This window comes from Equus przewalskii, chromosome 14 (genome assembly GCF_037783145.1).
Source record: "Equus przewalskii isolate Varuska chromosome 14, EquPr2, whole genome shotgun sequence".
Classification (NCBI taxonomy): Eukaryota; Metazoa; Chordata; class Mammalia; order Perissodactyla; family Equidae; genus Equus; species Equus przewalskii.
In genome coordinates, this window is record NC_091844.1 from 79323703 (window position 1) to 79339004 (window position 15302).

The following is a 15302-nucleotide window of genomic DNA, read 5'->3' on the forward strand; positions in this document are numbered from 1 at the left end:
TTTGGAATAAGAAAGCAGCTGGCATTGCACTAAAATTTGTATCACACCTTAGTTTATGAAATCTACCCCCATCACCATGAGATCAATCCTCTACCCAGAGCCATTTGATGGATTAGATATTCAATGCTCACTGTTTCTAATAGATGGTGCCTATCAATCTCCTGCCTGTGATACTGAAGAACTACTATTTCGCTACAATATCATCATATAAATGTCATTGTATTTTCCGAGGCACAGTGCTGTGATATGCAGTAACAGTGAAATCAGAGGCTATTAGGACATTTTCCCAGAACAAAATGTGTCCCAGAAGAAACAATGTGATGTGGCTTATCCTGGTGTGTTATTTTCTCCAGAGTACTTGTCTCCTCCCCCTGCAAGCTCACATATTTTAAGCTTCACAAATAACACTTTCAAGAGGACTGTCAAATGAAAGGCCCACGCAGCGATGGAGAACTCTAGGGGGCATGTATGTGTGTTTGCTTTCCTTAGGTAGATTCTGAAAAGGCACAGAATGTGGGAGGTGTTATGGTAGGTTTCATGGGGCCTGGGAAGCATGAAAGAATTCCCCTATCAGCCTTATTTTTGCAGAACTTCAAAGTGAGGCCAGGAAAGAATAGGTTTATGAGCAGTCGGGCTAGAAATTCACCATCTACTCTGTTTGTTTCTATTGTGTTTCAAGTCCATTGCTCAGGTGACCTTACACTGTGTTGGGAACTGACAAGGGTGGTAAGCATACCAGTTTGTCAAAACTTTGCTAAAGTAAATTGCCGTGGGGAGTTTGCTTTCCTTCTGAGGCTATGTGCACTCATCTGGAAGGGAAGGTGGGGGACAAGGAACCAACAAGTAATAGAATCCTATCCTTTATGGTTGACCTATATATTTTATCCCCAAGAAGCTAGAAGTGAGAAGATTCATGCATTTATTTATTCATTCATATAAACCATTTTAATTAAATATAACCAGTGTACTCAAAACCCAAGTGCATGCTGTTTCGACGAGAATACTGTTTTTTTCTTCTCTCTAGACCACATCAATTCATACATCCTGTGGATGGTATTAAACACGTTTGATAACTGGCTCCTGCCCTTGAGAAACTTGTCATCTAATTGGGGAGAAGAGATTTTCACATGTGAAAGAATTCCGGGCTGTTTAAGGCACCTACCACGGTGGCTTAGCACATTAAGGAACTGAGAATTATTTGGCTATCAAAGAGAATCTGTTAAATTAATGGTATGGACAATACAAACCATAATCGAGTGTGCTACCACTGTGAGCCCAAATTACCTGGGAATGTTCTAAAAAGCAGTGAGTGTGTAAGCCGAACTTTAAAGAAATTGGTAGGCTATAAAGGGGTAGAGGAGAATAACAAGGGTATTTTAGGTGACAGGGCTGCTGCATGCCCATCCACATACATCGCCTAAGTAGGCATGGATGAAATTGAGGCCTTTTATGGGAAGAATGAGAAAGGAGTTGGAAAGACAGGGCCTTCAGTGCTCTTGCAAGGGGTTATGCCTGGTCCTACAGGTAAAGGCATCATTTGAAAAGTTCTCTTTTTTTGTTTTTTAAATCAGGGTAATGGCCGCCTGGCCCCATGGCAGAGTGGTTAAGTTCGTGTGCTCCATTTTGTGTGCCCAGGTTTTCACCGGTTCAGATCCTGCACATGGACCCAGCACCACACATCAAGCCATGCTGGGCGGCATCCCACATAGCATAGCTAGAAGGACCTGCAACTAGAATATACAACTATGTATTGGGGGGCTTTGTGGAGAAGAAAACAAACAAACAAACCTAACAACAACAACAAAAATTAAGGTAATGGCAGGTTCAAAGCATTGGCTGAGGGGCACCGGTTGTGGTGAACAGGAAGTGCTGGGGGACAGAGACAGGGAATAGGGTGTCCAGCTGGGAAGGTCGTTTTATTGATCCAGCAGTAAGAGAAGAGAGCATGAGAACCAGTGAGTGGGCCCACTAAGTGCCAAATGCTTTACAGACATGATCTTATTTTATCCTCTGGAGATCCTGTGCAGTGGATATCATCATCCTTACTGGAAAGATGAAAAAACTGAAGCTTGGACAAGTATGATAATGTGCTTCAAGTCAAAAGACTACTATTTTTATAGAACTTTCCTTGGCTCTAAATCTCCTGGTTCTTTCCACTTCATCAGGCTGCTGGGAGATTATGAGCACCAAGTTACTGCATGTCCTCATTCAACCCCCACATCACAAGTGCCAATAACAGAGCTGGCATCTCCTCACAAACACACAAATACAGCCGAAGCATCCACCTCCACTCTCCCGAGAAGGCTGGGAAAGGGAATCAGAACATGGAGGGTGATAAATTCTCTCAGCAGGTAGAGGAGAATTCTTCTCTTGTTTATTAATTGAAGTCAGCTCCTTAGTGAATTCCACGGCTGTGATGCCCATGATGTAATACACATGGGAACCTTGTCTCCTATTTGGGATACTCAAGGGGAAGATACGCTTCACAGCATTTTCCTTTTGGAATTTGAAAGGCAGGTTATAATTAAGTTCCTTTTTTTTTTTTTTAACCTGGTTGTCATCTATTCCCACTTGTACAACCGGAGCTATTCATGTCCTATGTCCTGTACATAAAACTCTCCCAGCAATGACGGCCTTATACTCGAATGATCTGTTTTGTGTCTTTCTTCCACACCACGTGAGAAGTCTTTGAGACCAGGGATCCAGGGATGGTTGCTTTTTTTTTTTTAAGCTGTTCCCTTAAATTCTAGATCCTTATGTAGCATCTTGATATACTTAACTCAGTTGAATTATAGGTTAAGAACTCTGCACATAAAGTACAATGAGCAACTAGTCATTTCAAAAATTTTCACAAGGAAAGCAAATCATGGGATTTCATTATTGGCAATGATTAAAAAATAGACATGTAGGTTTAATGTGGATGATTTCCTGTTGTGAAGGTTTAGTATTTACTTTCTGTGTAAGACGAACACCTACAAATACTAACAGGAAACTAATTTTTTTTACTGGGTAAACTCAGACCTTGGTATTTTACTATATCTATTCTTAATTATCTTTGCAGTGACTCTGTTATTTTTAATGAATTTACTCTTTTATTTATTTATTAACTATTTGTGTATAATTATATTTATTTTATATATTATATATATTTTATATATGATATGTATTTATATATTTTTATAATATTTATCATTATGTAATTAATTATTAAGTGATTAATTTTGGTTTCTTTATGATGGTGTTTTTAAAATTGCTATTTTGACCCATCATCATGTTGCATAAAAGAAACACTTGAGAAAACAAGTGACTTGAGTTTTAGTTTCTCTCTACCCCAAAATGTCTTTGTGACATTGAACAAATCATTTCTCCTTTCTATGCATTAAATTCTTCACCTGAAAAGTGGGTGAGTTGCTTTAAATAAATGTTACAGTTTCACCAACTCTCTAATTTCTGGGCAAGGAAAGTTGTAGTGGTTGTCTGAGAGTCAGTGTGTTGACCATCAGCCTTGGAAGTTTCCAGAAGTCATAAACCAGACAGGCGGGTTTGACCTGATTGATATCTTTCCTGGCCTAGAATCTCACCTTGGCTCCTGCCCAAACTTCCTGGCAGCCTTTCTAACGCTCATGCACTCTGCTGAGGTAGGTAGATAGATCTTTATACACGCAGGTCGTCCTGAATAAGTAAACATGGTGAAATTGAAGTTTCTGGTTCCCAAACGTTCACTACTAAGAACATTTTTTGTTAAGTTGTTCCCTTATGAATTTCTTTGTTTTTAAACTTTTGCCAAGCAAATTTTAATATTCATGTAATGGCTCATATTCCTGTATTTGTTTTAACAAGGAGATATTAAATCATTAATCTGAGCTTCTGGTAAAATTGTGATAACCACTGTGACTCTCCAGTTAAAAGCAAATAAACTTTGTTATTTCATGTGATCGGTTTGGAGGTGAATGTATGATTTCCAATTGGGGCAGAGCTTTACATAAGGATGAAGAAGAAACATCTGGAACAATATGGGTGGGGGAAGGACACTGACCTTTTGTTTTTTTTGTTAGAGCTATAGGGGAAGTGGAATCTCAGGGCTGAGGCAGATTGTGGTTAGCTCAGAGGAGATGCATAGCAAAGTAATTACCCATGTAGGCAAGCTTTTTCACCAGAAAAATGTAGATTCACATAAAGCAGCAGAAAGAACCCAAGAAGGATGTTTAGGAAAGTATAGAGCAAAGTGAAGAGAGAGTATTTGACTTTAAGGATCAACAACATGTGGAGGAACCTGGGATGACAGTCATGGGGCAGAGTAACTAATCCCAAGATGTGAAACAACATTTTGGTGTATAGTTGCTTTCATATCATGTTAATTCAGTGTGAGGTGAGGGAGTTCCACTTGGTCCAGCTTGTCTAGTCAGCTGGGGCCAAAGTATGGAAGCAGACTGAATAAATTGATATGGATTCTGTTGGTCCTGAGGACAGCATGAGGGCAAGTCTCAAGTCTTCAAAAGCCTGATACATAGCAGTTGAGACAAAAATGAATGTTGATTAAATTGTACTGATTATTTGATATTTCAAAAATATTAGATTGAACGAATGTATAAATGAATGATTCATCCTATTTTTAAAATCTATAAGAGTTCAGGAAAAGTCTGAACAGAGAACGGATGTGGGCTGAAGTGGACTAAAGAAGAGAGACATCATGGAATAGAGCCAAATATGACGATCTCCAGGTTTGGTGTGGGGGAGGCCAACTTGTTGAAGAAATACCACAGCACTGATGTGTAGATAGAATCCTTGATATGTAGTGACCAATACTTAGAGCTCAGACCTGGCCTGGGGCCAGAGAAATAGGATTCTGGACATGGTTTTGCTACTAGTTTTTTATGAGATCCTAGGATAGTCTCAGAACAGTACTGAATCCAAGCAACAAGGGACCTTTGAGTCCTTAGAGATTGTTAAATCATTCAACCCAACCCCAACACATCCCTCAATCTACGTTTAAGGAAACTGAGGCCCAAGGAAGTAAAGTGCTAAGTTCATGTTCACACAGATGGAGGCAGTGCTGGGTCTGGAGAACTTATCCTTCTTTCCGCTGCCTCACACTGGCTTACCCTGAAAGGACAAAGACCCCAGAAAATCCCTGGGTCTGTGGCAGTTTCAAAAGTTTCCACAGCACTCTGTTAGATTGCTTTCTCCTGAAATATCCTCCAAACTGTACCATCAAAGGATGTTCTTTTCCCTCTTGAAGTTGTTAGGAATCTTCTGGTCACATTTGACAAGTGGAGCAGAACTCATAGGCTTTGCAAAGGTCTTTCATTAGCCAAATACAGGAAAGCCTCATTAATTTGAGTGAATCAGTGAAGGCCTATCAAAATAAGATATTTGAGCCAAACAAAACCTTGACCCAAAAACCAGGACAGACCTCTTCAGTGTGAAGAAGCACAAACAGCAATCTGTTGAACTATAACGCCAATGTATTTCCAAGTATTTTATTAGGCTTGAATCCCTTGCTAAGTGATAAATTAGTCTGAATTATGCAATATCTAAATATAAATAAAATTCTTAATTTTTTCCATTCTACAAAGTCACTAGCTTTTGACTTCTTACAGTGTTACCCAATGAAGATTCTACTTGGACCAAACCAAAGACTCGGTTAGGTTGTACGTGGAAACATTCATATTTGTATAATGAATTATAATACTCTTTATTATCTCCCTTCTGTTTTCCAGTCTAAGATTCAGTGAAGTTTGTCTCAGGAAAATTCAACTTCAGACATTTCAATTCAGTGGCCTTTAATGTCATTCTTGAATTTCTGTTTACAAATTGTCTGATTATCAAGTTCAAACCATTTTGAGAAAAAATTATGTTAAATTTCACTTTATGTGCAAACTAAAGGATGGACATGAGGTTTGTTGAAATTCTTCTGCATGTTGGCATTGTTCTAATCACAGAGGTTGGCAAACTTTTTATGTAAAGGGTAAGAATAAATCTTTAGGTTTTGGAAGTCACATATGATCTCTCTCTCATCGTTTTCTTCCTTACCCTACCCTCCATAACTCTTTAAAAATGTAAAAACCATTCTTAGCTTATGGGCCATACAAAAATGTCTGTGAACCAGGTTTTGTTCCTGGGCCATAGTTTGTTTATCCCTCTATGAGTCTTTGAGTGACATGCCTATAGAATTGATATCAGATACATTTTGTCTTCTCTTAATATGTGAGTCTGTAGCTGATCTACTGGTGGTCCATCAATCTGGTCGGAGAGGTGTTCCCAAGTACTGGTTCTTGCCTTATTGAGTGGTCATAGATGTAGACATAGAATTTGCTATAAACCATGGATAGATACTACCCATATAAACATAGTTCAAAGAACTTCTCCATCTTTTCACAGATCGTAGGTTAAGTTTAACATGTTTTAGATATGTGTGTTTTTTGTCCTTCAAGAATTTGGCAATCATTCCTACATACTGATACAAATATCTTCTAAAAGAACTTTGTTTGACATGACCAAAATTCTTAGCATGTGGCATTTAAAAAGTCCGGCTACTATGACTTTTGTGGTATGTTTGCCAATTTATTTATTAATCTTGCTGTATTTAGATGTTTAGCTATTGAGTTTGGTTTCTATTATAAATAATATTATGTTGAGCATCTTTGTGTATAAAGCTTTTTCTTTTGTGGGTGTATTTATTTTATCTTGTAAGGGGAGCAACTAGATCAAAGGAAAAAAGCTTTTTAAGGATTTTGTTGCTAATTAACAGTGCTAAATCAATACTATACTCTTATTTTTGTCCATCATTGGAAATCTTCAAGTGTTGTATAGAGTGCAACATTATTTGTAGTGCTTACTTCAAACATCAATTTCAATTTAACTACTTTATAAAAGTTCTGAAGAATATGAATTCTAATCATCTTGCATCTTGAGTACCAAGAATCCTAATTTACTGAATGCTTAGCTTTGCCTCAGTGAGCAGTGAATCCTGAGATCTTTGTGGTTTGATATTACTTCGGTAAAAATTAATTAAATTTCTGGTAGAAATTACTTCGGTAGTATTTTCTTTAATCCATCCGTTCACTCAACAAATATCGTTTAGTACCTGTTTGGTGCAGTAGTGTTCTGGGCATTGAGAATACATCATAATCATCATCATTATCATTATAATTATAACGTCATTAGTAGCAATAGTAATAAAAAATAATAGCAAATATTTATGTAATATAATGCATACTATGTACAAGCCACTGTTTTAAGTGTTTTTACGTATATTATTTAATTCTATTCTATGAGACAAAAAGTTTTAGCATCCTATTTTACAGATGAGGAAACTGAGGGAAGACAAAGTTAGTTAATAAGCCCCAAATCATCTAACTAGCAAATATGAGAGCTGATTTTTGGATTCAGGTGATCAAAATTGAACTCAGGCTCCTGGTCTCATGAAGATCTCATGCTGGTATGGTGAGAGAATTCTACTTACGGGAAAAATTTTACAATTCAGTGTTTCAATTTGTCGATATAGATGAAATTTTGTTTGCTGGAGAGCTGAATGAGATGAGAAAGAGGTGGTACTGGATCGTGAGCTTATGTGTTTCTCTTTTCATGGGTTTAAGTCCAAGTCCAAACGTCCCCTCACCACGTGCATTAACCCTTCCCTGAACAGACTAACTCAGACCATATTAGCAGAAGACCCTGTGGTCTAGACTCAAGTCATCGCACTTTTGTTCAAAGCATTCTCAAGTAGAGTGCTAGTCTCCCTGTGTGTATTTCCAAGAAGGTTATTTTTTGTTTTGTTCCCTAGGCTCCCCTGGCGTTGGCTCTGCCTATTTTGCTTCTTATTCTCAGAATCTTGCACATGTTCCCAGGTCTTCATGCAACCTCACAAGGGGATTTGGAGGATGTGAATCTTCAGTGACTAACACTGTTGCTGTATTCCTGTTAACCTCTATTAAAGAAGCATTTTCCTTATCAAGAGAAACTCTGTTCCCTGCTCCCGGGTCATTCTCAGCTTCCAGACACTGCTTGATACAGCTGTAACTCTAACTGCATAGTCTGTTCTAGCAATACATAGAGCAGAAACACACATTTTAGAGTCACACAGATCTAAGTTAAATTCTCACCTTTATCCCTGCCTAACTTTATGACTTGGACACATATTTAATTACTGGTTTCCTTATCTGAAAACTGGTGGTTATAATTCCCACACTGAGAAAAGGTAGAATATATAATAGCATTTGTTAGGTAGTAAGTGCTCAATAAATAGTAGTCTTTCTCTTCTCCCCAGATTTTAAACAAAATGCATGTTTAGAGATTAGTTGATGGAAAGAACAGGAAATACCGACTACTGAGAATTTAACTCATGAGTATATATGCATTAAAACAGGCAACAGAGACATCAAAATTATTTTCAGGTTGTTAAAGGCAGATTTTGCTCCAAATTAACATCAGAACAATCTTCCTGAAACACAACCCCAAATTTTTCCTTCAAGTCCTCATAATCTCTCAGTGGCTTTTCACTGCCTGCAGGATCAAGCCCAAGCCTCTTGGCCGGATATTCAAGACCCTACATAATGTTGAACAAAATTAAAATAAAATTTATATGTCTCAGCCCTCCCCCTTGTGCAATCATGGTCCAGCAAACTCGAAATAGTCATTATTCCTAGAAATGCTTTACTGATTCTATACCTTTGTGCATCCTCTGTCTTCCTCTTGGCATGTTCTCTCTGTATTTCTGCCTGGTGATTATTCCATTCTTTAAAGGCCCTCTTTAAAAGCAATTACTCTTCGCCTCCACAGCGTCATGTTCCAACAAAACAAATTCCTCCTCTTTTAACTTCTCCATGATATTTTGTGCTCCCTCTATCAGAAATTCCTGTAATCCATGTTGAACTTCTTTAGGGGTGTGTTCAACTGCGTCCTCTTTAGTTTGCCTGCTTAAGAGCAAGGCTGAGAATTTATCACCTTTAATTCTTGCAAAATTTGGCACAATGGTCTGTTTTCAGTACCTATTTATTGAATGAATAAAATAAATTGAACATAAAGCTTTGACCCAAGAGCTGCACAACCAGATTCTAATCCTAGCTAGTGTCTATGTGATCCTGGGAAAAACTTTTGTCTACTCTAGTTCTAAACTACCTTATCTTATACAATAGAAAATATGGTTAGTAGCTTTCAAACTAGGCTTCTTGGAAACAAAGAAGTTCAGTGAATTTCTTCTGGCTCAGTCCTGAGGGGAGATGCAATTCCAGACTTCCTCTCCTGTTTCAACTGGCAAAGCTTATCTTTCATCTATTCATATCAGAATATCAAAGGAGCTTCCATATGAAGAAAATATTCTGTACATTAAACAAATTAAGCCACGAACTTAGCTAATCTATGAGGCTCCTTTCATTTCCCACTGTCTGAGTTTTTGACATAAATATACACACATTAGGAGACATATATAACACTGCTCTATTATAAATGGGACAGACTCGAAGTTTATTTAAATTCAGAAATGAAGGGGCAGAAAACTACCATTTACAGAACAATTAATATGTGTTCTGAGCACCTACTAAGTGTCAATTAAGTGCTAGAAATTTCACTTAGTTTATCTCTAATTTCAAAATCTACAGCATAGACATAAATTTTCCTGCTTTACATGTGACAAATTGGATAGATAAGAATGTCTCACATCAAACAGCCAATAGGAGGTCGAACCTCAATAGAAAGCAGGTACTCAAAGCTTGTGCTCTTTCCCTGGGATGGCACTCAATAAAATCAATAAAATGGATTCTGGGAATTAAAATGCACATACGCATACACAAAACAATGGAATGGTTTTGAGAATACCTCTCTTCTCCCCATCTGTAAGATGCATCGGCTATTTGGAGAGTAGCAATGACTTCGACAGCCTCGTTGCAATTTCCCATCAGAAGTTCAGCTCAGACCAATGAATGGAATGATTACAATGCCTATTCCTGTGCTATGCAACCCACATATGCTGAACCATGAGTGATTTCCACTGAGCCAGCTTACCTATATTGGAATTGTATTTACTGCCCAGAAAACACGCAGCAAGGCTTTAGCTAAAGTACCCATCAGGAAACAAAAGCCCATGTTGATAGTGCAGAGGGAGGTGGCACATGCTCGAAAGGGGGTCTCAGAAGCTCAGCTGCGGATGCAGGGCTGTGTGATGACTATGCTGAATTAAGTTTATTAAGGGAACATTGGATCCAAATCAGTAGATTTAGGCAGGTCATAAAGCAGAATTTTGTGGTTTTAGTTTGAAACTATTTGAAGAATACTGTTTAATGTCTTGTCCAAAACAGAGTTCCCTGAGCAGCATCCCTGAAGAACAGATCCACAGGAACTTAGACATCACTTAGTGCTGAGGTGTCAAACTGTTTTGATTGTATTTCACTTTGATGAGGAAAATTCTCTGGACATCACCTGTACCATCCTTTCCTCCAGTTGAAAAAGAAGATAGTTATCAAAATGAAGTCAAAATAAAAGCAAACCTTAGGAGGGATTGTCATATACTTGCTTTAACAATAGGGTCAGGATGACTCATGCAAGACCCATCAGGGCAGTGACCTCGGCTTGCTTTGCTCACTATTGCATTCCCATGCTCAGAATAGAGCCTGGCCCAAAAACGGTGCTCTGTGAAATATTTTGTGAATGAATGAACCACAGTGAAAACAGTGTTATAAAATCGAGTCATTAGGCAAATTGAAGCCCAAATTATTGTTGATTTAAATGTGTATCACCAGACCTTATAGAGTTAATCACACAACCCATAACGAACATTGGCAATGTCAGAGGATAATTAGCTGCAATTTTTAATTAAAAGCAAGAATAGTGGTAATTGAAAAGCACAACTACCTCATAACAGTCTTGCTGCTTTCTCTCTGATAGAGTAGCCCCCCCACAATGTGTACGAACTTCAGTCATTGACAAGCATACCTGTGCTGCAAGAACTGTCTGACTTCGCCAGCATGAGGGCCAAATTTCTTGGCAGAATACTGAATTTATGATACCGGCCTTGATATCAGTTTCCCTACATTAAACCCAGCATATATGGGGTTAAAACCAAAGCACTCATTCCCTGCTTACTCCTTGGCTTCCTGGCTTCAGAATCCACTATCCGCCATGGAGACAAATGGCCAAGATATGTTTTTAAACGTCATTTGGAAAATTATGTGGAGAAATCATGCTTAGGGATGCACAAATAAACCCAGTTCTTAGCACTCCCCATTTCCTAAACCCTAGTTGATGATATCTCAGTGGATTGCACGGTTTTTGGAACCTGTATCTGGAGTATAGCACCTCATCTTCAAACCCAGCCATGGTCTAATCTCTTATCAGGAGTATGAACCATGTTGTAGATAGGCGGTAGCTTAGCAGTAGGAGAACTGGTTTCTAGTCTTGACTCGGGAAATCTCTCGTTAGTGATTTATGAAATTCACCAAAATTTCTTAAGCCTCAGTTTCCTCATGATTCTTAAGGTTCATATATCTAAGGTCTCTATTGAGAGGGCATTATTTTTCACATGGCATCAATTCAACTTATTTAAGAATATTCAATTCCAGACCACGAGCATAAACTCATCTCCTTAAAATAACCATTAATCAGATTATAGAAAAAAATAATAAAAAAAACCCAAAATAAATAAATGCTAAAATTCCTTTCAGATTAGAATCCTTATTCTTTTATTTCTTTACCAGGTACCAACAATGTGCCGTTTACAAGGACAAGACTCAGTCGTTGCCTTTAGAGAGTTCACAGTGAGAAATGAGAAAGCAACATTTGAAGCACTTGATGAGCACTCTTTTTTGCATTCTTCTCCACTAATGGTCACTGGAGGGGCATGGAATCCAGACTGTGAGTTCCTCAAAGTCATGGACGACATCTTATCCTCAGAACCCAGCACCTGGATACCGGTTAAGTAAGAATCCCACATCCCTCCAGGTCTCTGAACATACTGTCCTGGGAAAGCTGTAGGACACTGCATCATTCATCTTCAACGAGGTCCTCAAGCAGAGTGTTCTTCACTGCCCCTCTAGGACACGTTGTGAATCTCCCACATTTGTGCCAGCTTCATCTGCGTGTTCTGCCCTCTTGGCTACCCTGAATTTGGCTGCTCAAATGAAAAAAATGCATTGTTAGGATTGAGAGGCGAGAATTCTGTCACCCACTTTCCCCAGAACAACATCTGATGTTCCTCCCCACTTCTTCCTTAAGAAAATAAATTCTTAGCAGCAAATACTATTTTCCAGAAATCATAGCCACAAAACCTGGCTCACTCTTTTATAAATAGGCCCCCAACAAGAAATTCCATCATATTTTTAAAAATCTTAACTGAACAGGTTTTAAAAATAGAGCAATTTTGCTGAGGCCCAAATCTCTTGCAGCTTCCCATTTGCTCTCCACTCCCCTAAGACACCTCCTGAGACTAATACACTAGCATGGCCATCATCACATTTTGGTTCTGAGCCCACCAATGGCTGAGAGGATCCTGCCCCAGTTTCTGAGTTCTGTGATCCAATCTCAAAACACATAAGCCCTTTCATGGGAAATTAAGAGTACCCATCAATGGCCATTCATTTTACCTAAAAATAAATAAATTACAAATCATCTATTAAGTGAGTGAAGATATGGTATTTCCAAATCAAAAGAAACATCTTTTAGAGTTTTATGAGGAGTCTAAATGATATCGAACCTGAAGTGAGTTTGCTCTTCCGTTGCACAGCAAGCCAATCTCTGACACCAGGTGTAGTGGAAGAAAGTAGGACTTTATTATTGCACAGCACTGAGCAAGGAGAAATGGCAGCTAACACTGAGATCCCAAACTCCTCGAAAAGCTAAAAGGAAGGGTTTTTATTTGGGGTTTTAGGTAGGAGAGGGGGAGCATATGGCCTTACTGGTCAGAGCTTTTCCACCAGCCTGTGTTTGGCCTTGAGACTACTTGCAGAGAGGAGGGAGCCCGTGACCTTGCTGGTCAGCAGCTTTCCCACCGGCCTGTAGGCCTTTGTGGAGAGGAGATAATGATATGTAATGCCCTCTCAATAGAGACCTCAGATATATGAACCTCAAGAATCATGAGGAAACTGAGGCTTAAGAAATTTTGGTGAATTTCATAAATCACACAATGAGAGATTTCCCGAGACAAGACTAGAAACCAGTTCTCCTACTGCTAAGCTACCGCCTATCTACAACATGGCTCATACTCCTGATAAGAGATTAGACCATGGCTGGGTTTGAAGATGAGGTGCTATACTCCAGATACAGGTTCCAAAAACCATGCAATCCATTGAGATATCATCAACTAGGGTTTAGGAAATGGGGAGTGCTAAGAACTGGGTTTATTTGTGCATCCCTAAGCATGATTTCTCCACATAATTTTCCAAATGATGTTTAAAAACATATCTTCAGGACAATACTAATGATCTTTAGGACAATACCACTGTAAGTGAACAGAGGAATTACCTAGTATGTTAATATCTGGATTATGTCCAGTTCGTAAATGCAGCTGTTCAGTTTACTGTTAATACACGTTTGTGAGAAAATATACTCTAAGTTATGAAGTAGTGACTTAAAGTAAGGTTTAGAAATAAGATCCACACTTATATCAGTTTGTTTGACAAATACTATGTGAAAGTTATCTTGGAAAGATTAGCATCCCTGAATTTTTTTTGATCTTGTGTCTAGAGATTTTGTTAAATTCAATTATTAATTCTCATGATTTTCTTTAAATTATTTTGAATTTTCTACAAATGCAATCATGTCATCTGTGAATATCTATTGCTGCGCTCTTTTTCCCTTTCAAATTCTTATAAATTACATTTATTTTTCTTGACTTATTGCACTGGCTGTGACCTCTGGTAGAATGTTTAATAGAAATGGTTACAGAAGTCATGATTGTCTCTTTGCCAATCTCTGGAAGAAAGCATTCAGTGTTTTACCAATAAGTCTAACGTTTGCTGTACATTTTTTGTAGATCGCCTTTGTCAGAATAAGGATAATCTCTTTTATTCCTAGTTTACTAAGAGCTGTTAACCATGGTGGGTATTGGAATTTATTGAATGCATTCTGTGTATCTATTGGTTAGTCATGTGATTTTTTCTTCCCTTTTTTTGTGTATATAGTGTAATAAATTGATTGACTCTCTCATTTTAAGCTAACCTTACATCTTTATAATATTGGCTGTGTATTGTTATTTTTGTATACTGCTGGATTTTGTTTGCTAATACACAGTGTAGGATTTTTTTTATCAATATTTATAGAAGAATTTGGGCTATAATTTTATATTTTTCTAAGGTCTTAGGTTTTAATCAAAATTATGCAAAATTCATAAATAATTGTGCACGAATTGTTTTCTTCTTTTCAGCTCTCTGGAAGAGTCTGTGAAAGATTTTGTTAATGTCTTTATTAAATGCTTGGTGAAATTCATCAGTGAATCCACTTAGACCTGGAGTTTTCTTTGTGTGTTTACATTCCATTTCTAATTGCTTAGAACATCAGTAAATACTACATAATGTTAACTATTATAAGCTGCCTTCCAAATATTACTGGGATTTTAGAGGAAAATTTTTAGCAATGGTTGCAAATTATTATATAGAATATTTAATATTATACCTTTCTTTTATTAGGAACCATTTCCTTAAAATCATATAAAAATTGTGTAGTAATTACTTCTGAACTTATTGATGTAATTTTGTCTTCTCATTTGTGGGAAATATAGGATTGATAAATTTTATGGCTTTAGAATTTCAAGTTGAAAATAATATTTTTTTCTCAGAAGTTTGAGATATCACTGCATATTCTTTTGGTATGCATTTTACAAAGGAAAAATCTGATGCCAGTATGATACTCTTTATTTTCTATGCATATGATGCTTTTCTCCAGAAACTTTTGGGATTAAAATGGTTTTTAGAAACATCCTTAGGCTTCAAAAAATCCTACTAGCATGTGTCAAACTCTGGTTATATTTTTACTATTTCCGCTTGACACCAGTTAGAATTTTTCAGTCTGATCACCTTACCCTTTTACAATTAATTTAATTCCTCCCTGCCAGTCTTTCTTTCTCCTTTTATGTTTCTTTTTAGATGGCTATTGAAATTCCTGGATTTTTCCTTTGTGTCCTTTATTTTTTTCTCTCTAATCATTTATCTTTGTCTTAGGGGAAAGTACTTCTCTTCAATTTTTTCACTCAGAAATTTAATATGTAGGCATGACTACTTTACTACTGATCAGTTAATTAGTGAGATCCTATTTTTTAAATAGCCACAAAAAATTATCTTCTACTTCTTATATTTACTCTGTTACTTCTGTTGTCC

The 15302-nt window shown here is 37.5% G+C and overlaps 1 long non-coding RNA gene across 1 annotated transcript; it reads left to right on the forward strand.

The window, feature by feature from the left end:
• Positions 1–2164: 2164 nt before the first annotated feature.
• Positions 2165–14423, forward strand: LOC139075827 (uncharacterized). The gene is made up of 2 exons (XR_011526707.1): positions 2165–2351; positions 11691–14423. It is a non-coding gene; the product is annotated as an uncharacterized lncRNA (long non-coding RNA).
• The last annotated feature ends 879 nt before the right edge of the window (positions 14424–15302 follow it).